Source organism: Canis lupus, chromosome 18, assembly GCF_011100685.1.
Source record: "Canis lupus familiaris isolate Mischka breed German Shepherd chromosome 18, alternate assembly UU_Cfam_GSD_1.0, whole genome shotgun sequence".
In the NCBI taxonomy this organism is placed as follows: domain Eukaryota; kingdom Metazoa; phylum Chordata; class Mammalia; order Carnivora; family Canidae; genus Canis; species Canis lupus.
Window position 1 is genome coordinate 17,837,710 of NC_049239.1, and position 20,089 is coordinate 17,857,798.

The 20,089-nt window shown below is 36.7% G+C and overlaps 1 long non-coding RNA gene across 1 annotated transcript; it reads left to right on the forward strand.

Annotated features, from left to right (window-relative positions):
* The first annotated feature begins 4,330 nt into the window (after positions 1 to 4,330).
* LOC119864103 lies at positions 4,331 to 14,726 on the forward strand. The gene is made up of 3 exons (XR_005372918.1): positions 4,331 to 4,681; positions 4,976 to 5,056; positions 12,036 to 14,726. It is a non-coding gene; the product is annotated as an uncharacterized LOC119864103 (long non-coding RNA).
* The last annotated feature ends 5,363 nt before the right edge of the window (positions 14,727 to 20,089 follow it).

A 20,089-nucleotide genomic window follows, 5' to 3' on the forward strand; every position in this document is an offset into this window, starting at 1 on the left:
TAAACATATGTGCAATGTTATTATTGTTCTTAGAACTGATGGATATTTTTGCATTTAATATTTTTGAAATTTTGTCCAAAATGCAGGATTTCTTTTTGCACAAGAAGCTGTTGTTAGATCAAAAGTGCATTTTACCACTTGAGGAAATACACTTCTAAAGAAAGAAGGTGTGGGCAGGAGTGCAGTCGGGGTTTATTGGCCTCGGTCCTGCCATCCCAAAGCCATATGAAAACTTCCTCTAAAGCTTAGGTGTCAGTTATTACCATGTACCAGAGCCCTGTGCCCAGCCTTGCCTCCAGTGATGTGTTCTGGAACGTGTGGGGGGTGGCTCTCCAAGCATTCCAAGAGATGTGGGTATGAGTGAACCTTGGTCACACTTTGGGAAACTTTCACCTAAAAAGAAAATGTCCTGGAAAATGTATAAATTGAAATCTGTGAAGGTGATTTATGAAACCAAAGGGCTAATTAAACAGACTCTGGAGCAAGGCGACCACTACAAAATGCATATATTAGGAGTTCAGGATTCACTTGCCACTGTTCATCTCCAGTGGCTGAGGTCGGAAGGAGAGCTCAGACTGATGAGCTCACTGTGCTCTGGAGTCTGCGGGCTCTCCCAGGCAAGAAGAGGACCTACTGAGTCAGCTTGCCATTTCTAGAACAAAACATTTTATATGCTGGAGAGGGACTGAAGACATCTCACTCTATAAACTACTTTACAGGCTAAACAATTTGAATTCAAGAGAGACCTGACTTCAACAAGATCTTTATTGTCCCCAAATGCCTGGAATTCTTAAAAGCTTTTATTTCGGTGGAGGAGGACGCTATAACAAGGACAGATAAATCAATGTAACTTGATAAATTTTAACAGAGAGAGAAATACCTCTACATTTACATTTGGTAATATTTATTCATTAGTGTTCACAGTCCAGAAGTGCTGTGAAATAAAAAATAACGATGAACTAAAATAAGAAGTCAGGCCCTCTTTGGGATAAAAGGTAGACTTTTTAGGATACATTAATTTGTTAGTTTTACAGTATACATTTAGTTGCCCACTTAGGAATCTTTAGAATTGCTAAAAGATTACTTATCCACATATGAATATATATTACAATTCTTTATAGTGAAAGGTTTTAGAGGTCCTTATAAAGAACTCAAGATTCTCTCAACTTATGGAGGGGGATAATGAAGGGATGACATTGAATGTACATGGATCTTTATGTTTGTGAAAATGATTACTCCTTTCCCACCTACAAGTACAAGAAGGGTGACTATAATGTGACTTTTTCTTTTTTATTAAAAATTGTATTTATTTATTCATGAGAGACACAGAGAGAGAGGCAGAGACACAAGCAGGCTCCCTGTGAGGAGCCCAATGTGGGACTTGATCCCAGGACAGACCCCAGGATCAATGACTTGAGCCAAAAGCAGACGCTCAACCACTGAGCCACCCAGGTGCCCCTAATGTGACTTTTTTTTTTTTTTTTTTTAAGATTTTACTTATTTATTCTCTGAGAGAGGCAGAGACACAGGCAGAGGGAGGAGAAGCAGGCTCCATGCAGGGAGCCCAAGGTGGGACTCGGTCCTGGGACTCCAGGATCACTTCCTGGGCCAAAGGCAGCCGCTTAACCGCTGAGCCACCCAGGCGTCCTGACCTAATGTGACTTTTTAAAAAAAACTTTCTGACATTGAAAGTTTGGAACATGGCAAAAAAAAAAAAAAAAAAAAAACCACGTGCAGGACCAAGTACGATTAACCCCAATAGCTATCCACTAATTCATCTGTACTCCTGACACTGCCTCCTCTTCCCACCCCTGGATTATTTTAAAGCACATCTCACACCATTTCACTTTATTATTTCAGTATGTGTCTCTAAAAAACAATTTTTTAAAAGATATAACCACAATATCATTTTCACACCTTAAAATGAACAATATGTGACTATTTTAAAATACACTACAATTTGCATATCCAAAGGAGTTTTCTCAGAGAATCACCTTAAAAGGCTGTAAAGTGATGCCAACTCTTCTCAAAACATTTTTGGAATACTTCTCAAGATTATTTTCAGAATGTGCAACATATTCCTTAATTATCCCAAATGATGACAAATCTTTACTCTTTAAGGGTAGACTTGACTTGAAAGCAGTCAAAAGTCTTTGGGAATAAACCCCAATAAACAGGAGGAGTAATCAGACTAGGCAAGATTGGTTTTGTTAAAGAGAGTAATACACACAGAGAGGCACTAGGTGTGTCCCTTTCATGAAAGGAGTCTGACGCTCATAAACTAGCCCAGAAATTATCTACTCAATGGCCAGAGATGCTGGGTGAGAAAAAGAGCTCTGTTGTATTAGGGGCTGAAGCAGGCATGAAGCTAGAGAGAATGTGAGAGGCAGCTGAGAGCCAGCCAACTGGTGAAAGGAAGTTATGCTTAATCTTTGTACCCTAAATTCCAGTAATTCCAGGCCACTTTCGGGATTTATCTTGCATTTCAGGCCTCCCTGCTTTTACAAACAATGTTCCCTGTGATTGGAATGCCTACTCCCACCGGGTGAACCCACTGAGTGAATCTCTAGTCATCCTTTAAGACCTTGATCAAATATTACCACATTTCTTGCCTCCCTCTTGCACAATTCATTGTTCCATTGCCTGGTCCTGGTTGTGCTTTGTAAGTATCTCTTTTACCATCTCCTTGACCACTTCATAATTATTCAGATACATAGATATTTCTCCAATTAGACTGCGAGCAACATTATTGTACCTTGGGCACACAAACAGCGGCTGGCACATAGTAGGCCCTCAGCAATTACTTGTTTAGTACACAGACACAATTAATAATCTGTGTATCTTTTCATGGTTTAGACCCCAAAATGTCCTATTAATGCAGCAAAGTATTGGGGGCGCAAAATATTATAAAATAAAACAAAGAAGAAAAACCTTATGCAAGAGCAGTTTTTGTAACAGAAACCCTGGAAGTTTCAGATGTTGGCAATGGAAAGTTACAACACAGAACTGCCCAGGGAAATTTAAGCCATTTCTTTGCCTCTTTTTAAAAATAATATTTCCAAATCCATTTTTGGGGATCACAAGTGGTTTCTTTTCTTTTTGAGGGATTAATACTTGAGTTAGCAAATTAATATCAGTTAAAATTGAGTTCAAACTTAGTTGATTCACATTTTTCTCAAAATAAATTTCAAAAGCAGAACAAAAAGCATAAAAAATGAATCCTCTGGGACGCCTGGGTGGCTCAGCAGTTGAGTGTCTGCCTTCAGCTCAGTGTGTGATCTCCGGGTTCTCGACCCGGATCGAGTCCCTGCAGGGAGCCTGCTTCTCCTTCTCCCTATGTCTCTGCCTCTCTCTGTGTGTCTCTCATGAATAAACAAATAAAATCTTAAAAAAAAAAAATCATCAGGGATCCCTGGGTGGCGCAGCGGTTTAGCACCTGCCTTTGGCCCAGGGCGCGATCCTGGAGACCCGGGATCGAATCCCACGTCGGGCTCCCGGTGCATGGAGCCTGCTTCTCCCTCTGCCTATGTCTCTGCCTCTCTCTCTCTCTCTCTCTCTCTCTCTCTGTGACTATCATAAATAAATAAAATTTTTTAAAAAAAAAATCATCTACTTCACAGGAAATAGATGATGGACTTTTAAGGTCATCATGTAAAAACTAAAGAAATCTGGAATCACTGAAACTAGGACTTTATACGTTCTCTTGTGAGGATGATTCATATACTCCTCTCACGTTCTGTCCCCCATTCTGCCCCAAAACTAGAACAAAGGATCCATGCCTACACCAATGACCTGGTCCCGGGCCTGGGTGGAAGCAGGAGCATCTCTTCCAGTGCTATACCAGTGGCAGTGCCACACCTACCACACCTGTGCTATAGTTCCAGGATGAGAAATAAAGGAGTTTGTGGGTAGCCCAGGTGGGTAGAGAGAAGAAAGGGAGAGCCACCTGTCAGGAACAATTGCATCTGATGTCACCTATTCTTGGCTGAACCTGAATTTTACTCAGACAATAAAGCCTGTTTTTCCGAGTGTCTTTCAAGCCCCAGTGGACTCATAGCATATTTTCAAACCAGTTTTTTTTTAATTCAATAAGTCCACAGAAATTTTTGCAATCCTTCTTGTCAGGTGGTAAATATTCTATTGAACCATGTTTGCATGGGCATAACCTGATTTGGATATAGAAGAAACAGAATTAAAGTAGTTGAACAGGTTTGCTTGGTTTTAATGGCTACATTGCACAACCAGGGCAAGGCATCCCATGATAGCAAAGGTTGTTCTAACTCAACCCGGAAATCCGGTCAAACCACAGGGACTCACGAAAGCACTTCAGCTCCACAACAAAGGAGTGATTTCACTGACTTCATGACACATGGCCTCTAGGATTCTGTGACCATTCCCAACTGGAGAATATATTAAATAAAGGAGCACTTGCTTTTTTTTTTGCCAGTTTTATAAAGAAAATTTATTTATTTTTAAAAATAGAAATGGAACCCAAAATTAGTCTAAAATGAATGCATGCACACAAAATTGAAAATACAGATGTGAACCAAATCCAAATAACAGTATCATTTTTATGCTGTTGAAACAGCATATTTTGATGGCTACCTCATAAGGAATTTCATATTCTGGGGGAAAAGTGAAATGTTTGAGACCCCCCCTTTTATCCTCTTAATACCAAAAGGTAAGATTTAATCTTGTTTCCAGACTTCAGGGGAAGTTATATGAGTGATACTTTCTTAAATTCTCAGAGAAAACAAATCTAAAATATTTAAAATGACTTTTCAAAATGTATATATTAACAGTTTTCTCTGAAGATCAATGGGCTAAATTGAGATCGATCTTTCCTAAAGAAGATTTAATTTTTATTTGTCGGGTACAACTTCTATATGGAAGTTTAAAACTATTAATTGTAACTGCTGCTTTCTAGTTAATCATCAATTCAGTTCCTATTAATAATGCAAACTTTTACACACAGAGCTAGCCATGATATTCTGCTTGCCTGGAGGAACCACATATTAAAAGGACGGCAGAGAATTCATCACCCTCATTACTTCTTGTAAGTATGTTCACGAAAATAAGGAATCAATATGGTAAATAAATTTTAACAGGTTGCTAAAGGCTAGGACGAGAAACCTTTTCTAACTGAGTTCTAGTTGCATCAACAAATCAGCTGCTTTCTATAAAACAAGATAAATTCACCTTGAACTTTTTATTTTTAAATAATTTCAAACTTACAAAAGAATTGCAAGAGTAGGACACAGAATTCCTGGATATTCCTCACCTAGATTCACCAATTTTTAAGTTTGTCACATTTGCTTTAGAGTTTCCTTTGTCTCTCTCTCTGCCTATCTATCTGTGTGTGCTATCTATGTATTTATATTTATAGATATTCTTTTACATAACCAGAAATTCAAACTTTAATACAATATATGTTATTATTTAATATATTCTCTTATTCAAATTTCACCAATTTCCCAGTATTGATCTTTCTGGCAAATTTCCCCCTAATCCAAGATCTAATCCAGGACCACTTATTGCATTTAGCTGACATTCTTTTTGTTTTGTTTTGTTTTGTTTTTAAGATTTTTATTTATTTATTCATGAGACACACACAGAGAGAGGTAGATACACAGGCAGAGGGAGAAGCAGGCTCCTTGCAGGGACATGCCCTGAGCCAAAGGCAGACACTCCATCACTGAGCCACCCAGGTGTCCCTTAGAGGACATTTTTAAAGCTCCTTTAATCTGGCATGTTTTCCAGCCTTCTTCTGTCTTTCATGACAGTGACTTTTTTAGAATTTGTTTTTACGGAATATTCTCCAATTTAGATTACTTTGAGGTTGCCTCATTAGTAGATCAAAACATGTATTTTTGGCAAGAATGTTTAATGAGTGATGTTGTGTTTTCTTTAGCGCATTACTTCAGGGGGCATACAGAGAGAGTTTTGCTCATTAGTGATGTAACTTGGTCACTTGGTTAAGGTAGTACCCATTAGCAAGACAAGATAAATTACTGGTTGCAGTAAAGAAATAATTAGATGACATTTTAGAGTTATTTTGTGTAGATTATTTTCTGAATGTTAAAATTTCCTATTTAATGTCAAAATACCAAGCACACAAAATAAGAAAAGATACAGGTGGTCCTATTAAATGAAATGTCAGGGATCAAGGCAAGAAATATTACTTATATCAATGACTAATTGGGACTGCATGATCTGATAAAAATACCTTTGACTTATTTTATGCATACTCTCTGCAAAACATTTTATGTACATGATTTCTAAGCTTTATGACAGGCCTGAAAGTCTTTAATTACAGCTCTATTTTGTAAAGGAGGAAAAAAGGCCAGAGAATTTAGTGATTCTTTTGAGATTAACAAGTAGCAAGAAGAAAAGACTTGAAATTCAAATCTACCTAGATCTTAAACCCCTGTTTATTCTAAGATACCATACTGCAATTCTTTTAAATGAAAAAAAAAATCTGTTTCTGTATGTTAGCCCAAATCAAAGATAACTGTTATTAATTTTTCTCCATATAAAAAGATTATCTTTTGGAGAGAATTTTTTTAAATGGTAATGGTTAATTTAAAAAATTATCTTAAGACTGTATTTTCAAATAGTCACTGGAAATAATGGACAGCTGGTGTGCCAGCTTTAAATAAGACTTGGTGTATACATTAAACTTTTGCTTACTTACTCACTTATTGAACTTTATTATGTCTCTCTGTTGCATACTTTTTTCCTTTTTCCTATTTAGCCCCATATTTCCATTTAACCTCATTACTCATCTATATCTTTCTATTTGGATCTCTAGGTCTCTCTCTCTCATTCTGGCCTCCTTCCTTTCCAAATATTTCTCCACCTTTTCAACATCCCCTTCTTTCCAATATACCACAGCCAATTAGGACTTGGGCACTGCAGAGTGTTTTACAGATCAGTCCTGAACCCTATGCCATTTTGCAGTTCCATTATAATTTGAATAATGATAATTAAGAGTAACTTCAAAGTGGCTGGAGTGGCCATGAACTAGGAAAACTGAATTAAAACTAAAATTTCTAACAATACAAGAAAACAGATGGGTAAGACCAGAAGATGGTTTGCAGGACACCAGTAGCACATTACTTTAGGAAAGAAAAATAGGGGTGCCTGGCTGGCTCAGTCACTCTTGGTCTTGGGGTTGTGAGTTTGAGCCCCACGTTAATTTGTAGAGATTACCTAAAAATAAAATCTTTTTTTAAAAAAGAGATTTATTTATTCTAGAGAAAGTCAGGGAGGGGCAAAGGGAGAGAATTTCAAGCAGATTTCCCACTGAGCATGGAGCCTGAGGTGGGTCTCAATCTCAGGATCCATGAGATCACGACCCAAGCCAAAATCACCAATCAGATGCTTAACTGACTGTGCTACACAGGTGACCCTTGGCTGTTCACATTTTAAAATGTATGCATCTTATAGAAATATTAGAAAAATAAATGTTATAGATATATTACAAATTAATTAAAGATTCCAAGGAAAAATAACCAAAAGCTTTAAAAAATATACAATCAGACCTATAAGGACAAGTTTAAGAAACTGAGCTTATAAAAAAAAAAAAGAAACTGAGCTTATTAGTTGAGTCTCCATTTCAAAACTATTAATATGGACTGTATTAAAGCACCAAACTCTCCAGATAAGGACATAGAAATATTATTTACAGGATCAAAGACTATTTGGATTATAGATCTAATAATAGTAGATACTATTTGCTTTATGGGTATAATCTGTTAAGCAGTTTATTACTGTATTATTTCTAAACTTTACACAGGCCTGAAAGGAAGTAATATGAGCTCCAGCTTCTAATTTCTTTCACTGATAAGCATTTTATTCCTTATTAATCAAGAGGTGCTTGGGGCACCTGGGTGGCTGAGTCAATTAAGTGTCTGCCTTCGGCTCAGGTCAAGATCCCAGGGTCCTGGGATGGAGCCCCGCATTGGGCTCCCTGCTCCAGGAGGAAACTGCTTCTCCCTCTTTCTCTGCCTCCCTCTCTCTGCTTCTCATGAATAAATAAAATCTTAAAAAAAATAAGAAAGAGGGGTTTGCTTTAAAAAATAAATACCTGCTGGAGAAAAAAAGCCTTCTCAATCACTCAGATCTAAATGAAACATATTTAAATGAAACATATTTCATCAGTTTGCTCCATTCAATCCCTGGTTAAGCAGCTGTTTTGAAGGGGGAAGGGAGAGGAATAGAATAATTTGGGGGGTACTGAGATTAATGGAGCAGCCAGTTTGGGCTGGGATCAGAGTAGGATTATTGTCACTTACAGGCCATGGTGGGCACTGTGTAATTTGTTCTACACCTCACTGGCCAACAACCACTCCCTCGTGCATTCTCTGCTTAAGAGTTTGGGAAGGCTCCCCAGTGAGCACATGTCTGCCAACTTGCTCCCACTGGCACAGCAGGCAGAGCTTGGTGAGATGCAGGGGGAATCATATATGGTAGATGCAAAGATGAACTTCCTGATTACAGGGATGAGTAAGCACTGGAATCAGCTACCCAGAGGGAGAGTTTGTGGAATCTCCACCCCAAAAGAAGTAGATATATCACAGGAGAAAGTTCCCTAATGGAAAGAAGCTCTCTGGAACACACAAACCCAACTAGACATGACTGGTGATATTGAGGGAAGACAAAGCTTTGCTATCAATGAGAGGCAAAGGAGTTGTTGTGTTTTTAGAAGTTAAATGCCACGAGTATTCATTTCTGTCCAAAGCAAAAATAGATACCACGTTACAAAAATTTTTATTCTGCAAAAAATCTAGTAAATAGACCATCTGGAGAAATTACAGTTCAGATTTTCAGAACTGATTTAATTTAATAAAACACCCCTCCTAATTTTTTTTAGATAACAGAAGAGCCTCCTAGAAATTGGTAAAGCGTAAGCTAATTTGGGGGAACTTCATACACCTAAAATATGTTCTTATGGTTTCTCTAAACTCTCACATTCCCTCAAATTTATAAGCATATGACAGGAAAACAGGGATTGAGAAAGGCAAGGTATGGATAAGGAGCACAGAAAGTTCAAGCACTGGATTTTGTTCACTTGGTTCACTGATGTTGTTCCACTGCCAGCAACACCCTTCTCTCCACAAAAAGTTAACAATTATCACAGTGTCCTTTTGTTTACTTATTAAAATGTGAGTGCCAGGGTGCCTGGGTGGGTCAGTTGGTTGAGCCGTCTGACTCTTGATTTCAGCTCAGGTCATGATCTCGGGGTGGTGAGATCCAGCCCTGTGTTGGCTCTGCGCTCAGGGGGAGTCTGCTGGAGATTCCCTCCTCTGCTCCTCCCCCAGCTCTGTTGTGTACTCTCTCTAACATAAACAAACAAACAAACAAATAAACAAACAAATAAATAAATATATTTTTTAAATGTGCCTATAAAGTATTGGGCAAAGAACTAAACTGGTCCAACACTTAGTGTGGGGTTTGGGGCAGGTTACCTTACCACCTTTGGAGGAAGCCTCCTCACGTTATTGCCATCATTACCATCCTCACTTGGTACACTTTTTTTGGTCAAGTTACTTACCCCAAATCTGTTCCCTCATGTACGAGATGCCATGGACAGGATATGAGAATGTATAATACCTGTAAAAATGCCTAGCATGATGCCTTATACTGTCTCTCCTGTTAGAGCCTGAGTGAAGTTATTTCCATCTTTTTTGCTATGTTGGGAGAGGCTCTTCACGCATTTCAAACTAATGTTACACATAATTTCCCAGAGGACAGAAGTAGAGAGAATTGTTAGGTTTATTCTTCGGAGTTTGACATAGGCCTCATATTACAATATTTGATGTTTCATCTTTTATCACCCATTATGATCAAAATCATCTGGCACATATATTAGCTGTGTTCCCAAAGCCAAGGCTCAAAATAAATGCATATATGAGAACTTGACCAAAAATATTTGACTTTATCCGAAATACAAATGGCTAGATCAAATGGCCAGATAAAAGTTGGAGGGTCTGGAATTTTTTCTGGTTATTTTTAATTCCTTGCCTCTTATTATTTAAATTGTTTATATTAATAATTTAAAATGTTCTGTCCAAACTAGATCCATGGAATGTTTTTCTTTGACTTTTTTTCCCATTTAAGTGCATGCCCTCACTTTTACAAGAGGTGAAAATTAATTATCTATAGATCTCATGAAAACAGTAGTTGAATATAGAATTTAATATGTATATATCTCAGAGAGTAGAGCTGATAGTAAGTACAATTTTCTTTAGAACCAAGTGGATGTACACATCATATATAAATACTTATAAATACTTAGGGCCGGGCAGCCCGGGTGGGTCAGTGGTTTAGCGCCGCCTTCAATCCAGGGCATGATCCTGGAGACCCGGGATCAAGTCCTGCGTCGGGCTCCCTGCATGGAGCCTGCTTCTCCCTCTGCCTGTGTCTCTCATGAATAAATAAAAATCTAAAATAAATAAATAAATAAATAAATAAATACTTAGGGCCATCTAATGATAAGATAATCATGAACATTCTAGGACACATATAAAATAAACATATATGTAGTGACATCAGTAAATACCTGATGAATTAATGAAAATGAAAGATCTCAAAAGGGTTGTGAGTCTTGAAACGCGTTGTCTTCAATATTTCTTTCATTGTACACTAAGTGGACATTCTAAGAAGCATAGCAATTATCGAGTCTATACTTGTTCATTCTACAATCACCCCCAAAGTTACAAAATAAATTTATATTTCTTCAGCTTTCATAGAAATCTATTTAACATTCTGTTCTTGGACTTCTGCCAAAAACCTATGCTGAAACAACCAAGTAGGGATTATTTTGTCATCTTTCAAAAGATTTTAATTTGATGACATTTTTGTTTGTCCTCCATAAGATCTATGTGGTAAACTTGTCTTTGAGTTTAATGCTTGGCAATACTTGTTTCTTTTCATCAACTAGTATGTTTCATTTTAGTTGTTGTTAAGAACTATGTGACTTATATTCCCCTTTTTAAAAAATGATTTATTTATTTATTTGTTTGTGTATTTATTTATTTATTGAGAACGAGTGGGAGTAGGGGCAGAGGGAGAGGGAGAAGCAGACTCCCTGCTGAACAGGCAGCCAGCCCCACATGGCACTTGATCCCTGAACCCTGGGATCATGATCCAAGCTGGAAGCAGAGGCTTAACTGTCTGAGCCACCTAGGGGTGCCTTATATTTCTCTTTTTACCAGGAGTTCAGAGTTAAGTTTTCTAGTCAATTTTAACATCTACTTGTTCTTTTCAGATTAATTATTCATCATCCCTAAACCTCTCATTCCCAATAACCTGTTTGAACACTGACTTGTTTATTCTGTTGTTTTCTTTTTTAAAAAATGTCTCAATGCTTCAAATCTTTTTTAGAAAGAATACAGATAAATAATTATATCCTGCCAAAACTAAATACATTTTCCCCTTAATTTTAACAATTATTTTGATTAAAGGTTAAATCTGACTCCTGATAAGTGATATCTACCACAAGAGCCAAACACTAGGAATGTGTGTTTATTTAAATGTAATCTACTGACACCCTGTAGCAGCAGTAGATATGGTTGCCTCCAAACATGTTAAACAGCTCCGAATAGATATATTACATCATTAATGTAATGCCATGTACTCCAACTATTCTAAAAACTTCCTTTAATTAATAGTAGAAATCATAGAACTCCACATATGAATTTAAAAAATCTCAATCATTCCCTGGATTTATAATCAAAAAGAAACAAATCTGACATATTTCCAGTTGTGGTCTCTAAAATTTTTATTTCCTTTGACTTTGATTAGCTGAGTATTTGAGGTCATTCTCAAATGTGAAACTTGCCAGTCTGGGAGTTATGTACATTTTATACTTGTCCTAGAGGAGATGCTAATGAGAAGCATTCTCCTTGACTTAGCCTTAGTGGTATGCATGCATCAGAAGGGCTGACCTGCTAAAACCACAATGTAAGAACTGGGACACCCACGAATCATGCTGACGTCTCAATAGTACTCTGTTTCTAATAAAATTACAGGTCAAACCTTCTTCCAGTCACCATTATCTGTGAACTCCGAATTGGTGACCTACGAGTAAGAGAACAACAAGCCCTAATGTCAGTGGTGGGAAGTACAAATAGAAGAACCTAATCGAGGAGGAAATGCCTTCTGGTTGCTGCCCCCAGGTCATTTTTGGCCACTGTGTGATAAGTAAGGCCTCTTTTGGGTTAGTTCCAAGTGTAGTGTGGAAGAAGGCTAGCTCTAAAATTAATATTCTGCTGATCATTTCATGAAAACTGAGAAGGAATGTATTACCTTCTCTTCCTTTTTGGCCTTCTATTCAGGAACGCATGCCTTGAAGCAACTCTTATTCTTGCAAGAGGAAGTTGATCGTTACTCCAGTCCAGAAAAAAACTAGAACAAGTAGATGTGCTGAAAGAAGCATGATCGTGGAGATTATCTGAAGGATATGAAATCAATTCATTCCTCTAGATAATGTCACAAAATAAGATCAATCTAGCACACAGACATACTTTATTTGGCCCACACAGTATCTTTAAAAATTTGAGCTGACATTGAAAAATTATGAGATTTCAAATATAGAAGGACTGAAACACTGTATGGGTGTCCCCACATGGCAACATCTGCTAGAACTGAGAAAATGGCAGCTGTGCCATTTAATTAGGGCAGGGGATCTCCAGGTGGTCACCCTCCACACACGTCTGCCTTTGCAACGTCTACGAATACTCTACAATCAATGAGGACCAGCAGAGGTCTGGAGGCTAGGACTGTATCAGGCATTGCCATTTTACTCTCAGCATTGCTTTTGCTGATTTTAATTTTGGTGGCTGGCATCAGCCTACATTTAGGGAAGCTATAAAACAGCCCGAGAAACTCTGCATTCAGCTATAGTCAAGGGTGTGGATTGCATGTTCTTTACAAAGTGGAATCTTCTATGAGGACCCTTAGGAGATTTTCTTCTGCCTCTGTTAAGAGGCCTACGTGTGCTTTCCCTAAGCAATTGGTTCACTTTCTTCTTATGTAATATCTTGTGTATCTCATCAGCTTATCCTTTTATTGGTCACTATAAAGACTAAACACAAATCTGCAACCCATTCCTAGCAATTATATAGAGTTCAATGGTGTATGTGCACCCTTGGCTGCATCTGACAGTTGTCTTTTGTCTCAGCCTTCATTGTCGCCTTACATAAAAAGTAACGTTTATTATATATTAATAGAGGAAAATAAAAAGGGGATAGCAAAAGTAGAATATCTGGAGAACTCCTCTTGATATTAATTTTTAAAGAAAATATGCTGCCAAAGTTAGGAAATCCAAATAGTATAGAGAATAAGTTAAAAATCTCCTGGGGTGCCTGGCTGGCTCAGTCGGTAGAGCATGTGGACTCCTGATCTCAGGGCTGTGAGTTAAAGCCCCACATTGGGCCTGGAGCTTACTTTAAAAAAAGAAAAAGGAAAAATCCCCCTCCTTACCTGCAGTTCCTTTCCTCAAAGGTAACTACCTGCAGAGGCACACATATATTTAAATGTTAGGGTAAAAATATGTCATTAAGGCTGAAGAAAGAAGTTCCCTTTCAGATACTTAGTATTTTCTGGGAAATAGTTTATATATATATTTATAAAGAATTTTACTTTCTTGCTCTGAATCCCGTAATTCTTTTATAATAATCTAGAGCACTAGATTTTCTTTCAGGTAAAAAAAGAGACTTCACAAAAATATTATTCATACAATTTATTAAATTGTCCTTATAGGACAATTAGGAAAATAAGCATACTAACTACAAAATTGATGATACTAAAAAGTTACCATTGTTTTTGCATCTGTAATAATAATTTTGTGATCATGTTTAAATGGTGGAGTCCTTACTTTTAGACATGTGTACTAAATATTTACTTAGGACTTCAAGTAATTTGAGGCATAGTAGAAAACAAAACTGGTGAATTGATAATTGTTAAAACTGGGCGATGGGTATATAGATTTTATAATACTGTGATATTATTATGTATGTTTAAAACTTTCCATAATAAAAAGCTTAAAGACCCTGAGATCATGACCTGAGCTGAAACCAAGAGTCAGATGTTTAACTGGTTGTGCCACCCAGTTGCCCCTCTTTGAATATATTTTTTTTTAACATTACCCTAGAAAAATATAAAGTTCCTTAAAGTATCAAAAACATCCTTTTACAGTTCCAGCATGCAAGTACTTTTTTATCTCAGTTTTATTGAAATATAATTTACATACCATAAAATGTACCCTTTTAAAGTATACCTTTCGGTGGCTTTTCATATTTTCACAAATTTGTGCAATCATTACCACTAATTATAGAAATTTCTTATCACCCCAAAAAGAAACTCCATACCATTAGCAATCCAGCCTGAGATCTGTTTGCAGACTCACTCCACTGTAATCTGACTCTTTCTTTCAAAATGTCAAAACCAGTAAACCCTCCACTCTTCTGCACAGAGATCTAATTATTTCTAAGCACTTTTCCTTTCCTATCAGAAGAATAACATCTCAAATGTAGCACTTTCTTCTCATCTCCTCATCACATCTATATTATAAAAAATATGAGTCACCTTGTCTAAGAGACTGCAAGTATAGATAGGCTTCCTGAAACATTATGTATCCCCACTCACAGATGATGGATCTAGCCAAGGGAATGTGAGCAGATATGATATACATAATGTCTGAGTAGAAGCTTTAAAAGACATTGTGTTTCCACCAGCCATCTTTTTTTCTGCCATGAGAAGGGAATGTCTCACAAAGGGAATGCTTCTTCAGCTTAGGTCCCTCTAATAAGGAGGCATGTGAAGCCTACTAGAAGGCTAATAGGGGTGCACCTGACTTACAGCCTACATGTAACATCAGTAAGCTACTGAGATAACCTTGTGAAACAAATTTATCTTCGTGTGGCCTGAAAATTCAAAATAAATACCAGTTTTGTTTACTCAATTCATATTTCTGAGCATTTGCAGAAAAAAATGAGCTGCTAGTGGAGAATCAGGAAACAGGGCAGAAGATTTCCACCTTCTAAGAACTTACAATTTTGGGATCCCTGGGTGGCACAGCGGTTTGGCGCCTGCCTTTGGCCCAGGGTGCGATACTGGAGACCCGGGATCGAATCCCACGTCGGGCTCCCGGTGCATGGAGCCTGCTTCTCCCTCTGCCTGTGTCTCTGCCTCTCTCTCTCTGTGTGACTATCATAAATAAATAAATAAAAATTAAAAAAAAAAAAAAGAACTTACAATTTTGTAATATAAGAACAGTGGCATTTGGAGACATTTTACCTTCAGGAAGCCCACCTCAACCCAGTTCTGGTACCATCAGAGACAGAAAAATTCCTGCTCATCAGTGTCCACAATAGTCAAACTATGGAAAGAGCTCAGATGTCCACCAACAGATGAATGGATAAAGAAGATGCGAGATATATATATAATATATATATATATATTATATATATATAAAATAGAGTACTACTCAGCCATCAGATAGAATGAAATCTTGCCATTTGCAATAATGTGGATGGAACTGAAGGGTATTATGCTAAGTGAAATAAGTCAGTGAGAGAAAGACAAATATTATATGTGAAATTTAAGAAACAAAACAGATGAACATAGGGGAAGGGAGGGAAAAATAAGACATAAACAGAGAGGGAAACAAACCATGAGAGACTCTTAATTCTAGGAAGCAAACTGAGCATTGCTGGAGGGGAGGAGGTGAAGGGATTGGGTAACAGGGTGATGGGCATTAAGGAGGGCACATGATGGAAAGAGCACTGGTGTTATATGTAACTGATGAATCACTAAATTCTACCTCTGAAATTATTGATACACTACATGTTCATTAAATTGCATTTAAATGATTTTTAAAAAAGAAAGAAAAAAAATTCCTGCTCAGAAACACACAAAGCTAACAGCCATGAGGATAAGGACAGTGCTTTAGAAACTAAGAGAAAAATCCTTTTCTTTGCCAGAAAGTGAGTTTTTCTGAAGCCCTTCACTGTGCCAGGTACTATAAAGGGTTCCTAAAAGGACCAGGAGAAGTATCACTAACAAATATCACCAGGGAGCAAGAACAGAAAAACAATAGTTTCTTAAAATGTGGTTTAAATCAAATTGGCTAATTTTAAAATAAAGACCTCAATTACTCTAAATAAGGGATCTATTCAAAATTCATCTGAGAAAACAGATGTTTATAGAATTAAAAAATACATTAAGACTGATTTGCCATAAAGTTCATTTAAGAGTTGAACACTCTTTGTAAATATAATGTATTGTTCTACTTAAAAAACTCATTTTACACATAGCTACTCAGGCAGTTATTATATACGTTGAGGTGGCCGCGGTGGCATAGGTCCTTATATACAGGGATTCCATTTTCGTTTGGGGCTGGCTTTCATCTGGTTAAAATGTCAACCTTCATTTTGCTTGTGAATGTGGTTATCTATAGGTGGTGGCATGTTTATTTAGCTGCTTAATTCTTTGTGGGGGGTAATACTGGAGGCGGAGGGTGTTTGTTATGCTTTTCTCATTGAAAATGGAGGAAGTCATATTTTCATCCTGGTTCTACTTCCTGTTTACAGGCTAAAGATGGAATTGTCATTATGCTGTGGAAACACCTTATATATTCCTTTCCTCCCACTCTTTCATGAACAGGATATAACACAGAGGAATACTTGCTTAGTCCTAGGATGTTTGAATGTTTATGTATGAACAACTATGACCAAAACTAAATTTCAGAGTAAATTGGTACAGCTTTGTGAAATGCAATTTTGTGGTACTTTTAATTAAAAAAAAAAATTTTTTTTAAAGTAGGCTCCATACCCAATATGGGACTCAAACTCTTGACTCTGAGATCAAGAGTCACAAGCCAGCTAGACAGCCCTTAGTAGCACATATATATATATATCTCTTAACAAATTATAGAGATTTAATCCCATAGAAACACTTTTACAAATATTCAGAGATCTATAAGCAAGGAGGATCTAAATAAAATAAATGATCCAAATGTCTTTCTATAAAAGTATGCTTAAAGTTACTGTACAGCTATTATTGTGAAATACTGTGCAGCCTTTAAATGGTATGAGGTGGTCTTCCAGTTAAAGATGATGCACTGATTACACTAAATCTCATTTAAATAACAGCAAAGGAATAAAACAGCATATACATCGATAATGACAAAGACAGCAGGAAATAAGGAGCAATAGCAAGACATTTTAACAAATCTCTAAATCTCTAAAGAAGATGGAGAGGGAACCAGTGTCTCCGCCCACAAGCCATCTTGAGGCCCCCACCCCCTGTCCACCCTGTAAACCAGACTGAGAGCTTATCTGCAACCTCACAAGACCTTGAGCCAGAATCACCCAGTTATGCCACTCTCAAAGTACTAACCTGTAGACACTGTGAGATAATGAATGAGTGTTATCTTAAGCCATTAAGTTTTTGGGTAATTTGTCACACAGCAATAGATAAGTAATACAAAGTCTTAAACTGATAAATTAAGAAACAGCATTAAAAGCATGTCAAGTGGTTTTAGAGGTAACTATTTTAAAAAAAAACTCCCTGTTTGAGCTCAAATGGCACCAGGTATTCACTGATTAAATTTAAAATTCTTTTAAAAAGATGTAGATTTCTACATGTGAAAAATTTAAACTGTATGATTTTCATATATTTATTCACACAGATGTGTCCATATAGCTCTATACATATGCAAGTATATATAACATAAATGCATTTATGTGTAACATTTAAAAATGTATCTTTGAAAATAGATTGAAAAGTATCTGGAAAAATTGGATTAGAACAGAACTAGAGAGGAGGCTAAGAGATTTTCACTCTTTACGTATTTTATGTTGTTTAGGTTATTTTAAAATTAATGTATTTTACTTTAGCTATTTTGTTAATTGAAAATTTATGTAGACGATGTATAACGACTGGCATAATCCAAGGGGGTTAAAAGCACCAAAAAGAAGAACTCTTTTGCCTAAAACAAAAAAGTTAATTATGAATCAAAGGAATATATGGATGCAAAAAATTCTGAGGATAGATGTTTAAAAATTTTCTAGAAAGACCTATGAATGTTACATTGTTGTCATTGTAGTATTTGTATAGTGGACGCAGACTGCCTGCGTTAGAATCACTAGCTTTGTCACTTGAAACTTAAAGGATCTGATTTCCTTATTTCTCTGTGCCTGTCCTGTCATCTACAAACTGTGGCTATCACAGGACCATGGAAAGATCAAATAAGTCAATATACATAAAGCACTGAACAGAGCCGCTGGCCAGAGCAAGCACAAGTATTACTCTAAGTATGTTGTGAGTGAATTCAGTAATGACACCAGAAGGAAGGAACTGCACTTGAAGTTAGAGGAACTGTGGCTTTAACACACTGATGACTCCAGAATTTATACAGAAAAAAGAGGCACAAAGGCAGCAATTTGATTCATAAGTGCACAGCAAACACAGTTTTTAAGTAAATTCAAAGTGATTTGGGGTAATTCCAATAGATTTTGGGGTCTTCATGTTTTGTAACATAGCAAACACATTTCTATTTAGATACTTTATTTAAGGTGGGTGGGAGAAGGGCAGGTAGTAGTAGTAGTAAGGCTTCCAGCTATTCCTTGGCATAACTTGTTTTGTCACATTGGGCAAACCATTTTAACCTCTTGACACCCTAGTGTCCTCATCAAGAAAATGAGAAGGTTGGACTACATAGTTTAAAAAGTCTGGCCCAACTTTCAGATTTTATAATTCTGACATTTTGTGACATTCTTTTTGTAGGGGGAAGGGGAGAGAGGCTGAGGAAGAGGGAGAGAATCTTAAGCAGCTCCATGCCCCGTGCAGAGCCAGATGTGGGGCTTGGTCTCACAACTCTGAGATCGTGACCTGAGCCGAAATCAAGAGTCAGATGCTTAACCAAATGAGCCACCCAGGCACCTTTGACATTTTGTGACATTCAAAACTCAGATGAGAAAAACACTAATTAGTGGGTCATGGCTATCAACGGACTTGTGAAAACAATTTAGATACTAAATTCTGAATTTTTAAAATTCTATGAATTGTGGGGAGCCTGGGTGGCTCAGCGGTTTAGCATTGCCTTGAGCCCACGGTGTGATCCTGGGGACCCGGATCAAGTCCCATGTCAGGCTCCCTGCATGGAGCCTGCTTCTCCCTCTGTGTCTCTGCCTCTCTCTGTCTCTGTGTGTCTCTCATGAATAGATAAATAAAATCTTTAAAAAAATAAAATTCTATGAATTTTACAACTTCATTAACTGAAATATAGTGAATCATACGAAAAAGTATATAGTTACAAAGTCATTTATATTTCGATTGATAATATCTAATAGTATGTGATCATTTTAAAGCAAATATGGTACTTATTTTTATTACATTTTATTCCAATACTAAAATTCTTTTCCATTCTCTAAGTGACATCTGTGGGCAATATAATGAAGCTGATCAGCAACTGAAAATATGTTTTGAATAAAATAAAAAATGTAGACAACTAAAAATGAACATTCTTACCAAAAACAGAAAACATCTTCCAGTGTTTTAACATCACCATAAATATGTAGCTAACACTTTCAGGTAATTAAGAGCATGAATTTTGCTTTCAAATAGACCTGAAGTTACTTTGTATAAATTATCTAAGCTCTTTGAACCTTAGTTTCCCGATCTATAAAACAGAAAATTTAAAAATACTATGTAAAAAAAATAAATAAATAAATATAAATAAATAAATAAATAAAAAATACTATGTATTTCATACTAGATGTGTGAAGGTTAAATGAGAGCACACAGTATAATGCCTGGCATATTGTAGCTGCTCAAAGCAGTTGATTTCTTTCTTTTAATTGTCCTCAATACTGTATTTACTCCACTTTTTGCTTACTTTCAAATAATATGCCAGTGTATTATTTATTATATAAGTGGAGGCATGAGCATTGTGGTTAAGAGTTCAGATTCTAAAATTTAAGTGTCTGTGTTCAAATGTCATCTCTGCCAATTACATGCTGTGTAACTCTGAGCATCTGTAAAATTAAAATAAAAGATAACTAATTCATAGAGTTGTGTG